Here is a 1306-nt window from a genome sequence, read left to right as displayed (position 1 = left end):
CCACCACACCCCGCCCCGCCCCGGCCACGCTCGAGCGTGTGGCGATGAATTCTCGTTGAGATGACGACAAACAAACCCGCGGCTTATTTTCCCTGCCCGCTCTTGGGCGCGTCGCCAAAAGAAACCACGAAAAAGAAAAAGAATATACCCCCTTCGTCGAGAGAGGTCTCGGCGAGCGCGCGCGCGCGAGAGAGCTACGTGGAGGCGACCTTTGAAAAACGAAAGGTTGGACGGGAAGTAGTAGGAAAAGGGGGTTGGTTGGCCCGCGCGGGTGAAGTGAGGTCGGGAAGGATGAAAGCACGCAAACACCGTGACCTTGGTGGTCATCACAGCCCTCACACACCCAGCGGCATGACGCGCGAGCGGCGGCCTCACACCACAACACACGGGCCCACATCAACGCCTGCCCCGGGGGTTGGTTGGAGTGAAGCTCTAGTGAAGCGCGAGGAGGACCTCACAATGCGCGAACCTGAAGCGGCGACGTGAACCGCCAGCTGGCACACAAAGCCGCACCGGCCAAAGGTGAGCCCGCCGCGGCCGCACCTGGAGGGGATAGGGACCCTTTTTTTTCGGAGGGGGTTCTACAGTCCCAAGGACCTCGATGATATTCCTGATCCTTTTGGGACTCTACAATATTTGTACCCCCGCTCCGGTTATGTAGTTAGTACATGCACGATAAAATGCATCAGGGTTTAGTGTGTGACACTTGCACCCCCGCCCCGACCGTTGAGGATAGAGAGTCTGAGTTTGGGGTCGTCTTTGTCGCAGTGTTGGCAGGTGTGTGAAATATCTCTTGCAATCTGACCGTATTTTTTTTGCTCCCTGATCCCAGTTCCCTAGCTGTGCTCCCAGCCCTCGCGGCCCTACACCGCATCGCGCGGCCCAACCGGGGGCGAAGCGACGCCGAGCCGACAGTGACACACATTTACATTGAGAAGTATCAATAATGCGATTTCGGCCACCGCGTCGCGCCGAGCTGCCCGCCAGCGCCAGCAGCGCCACCCGACAGGTGGCGCGCGGCACCAAAGGCGTGTTTGATTTCATCCGGACGGACGGACGCCCGCGTGTGAATCACTCGGTAATGACTAGCAACGGGTGCGGCGTCACGGCGAGAGTGCATAGGGTTGCACTCTCTGAGTATGATATGAATCATTGACACCTAACCGCCTAAAAGGCTGCGTGTTGTGTGTGCCTACCCCCCCCCCCCCCCCCACACACACCGTTACTTCACTTATTTTCATGTGACGTCCTGACACACTTTCGTGTGTCTGTCTGTCCGTCTGTCTGTTCGCAGTCACGGGCGGGC

This window comes from Frankliniella occidentalis, unplaced genomic scaffold (assembly GCF_000697945.3).
Source record: "Frankliniella occidentalis isolate FOCC.00 unplaced genomic scaffold, Focc_3.1 Scaffold1985, whole genome shotgun sequence".
Taxonomy (NCBI): Eukaryota; Metazoa; Arthropoda; class Insecta; order Thysanoptera; family Thripidae; genus Frankliniella; species Frankliniella occidentalis.
Note: the sequence above shows the minus strand (reverse complement) of the source record.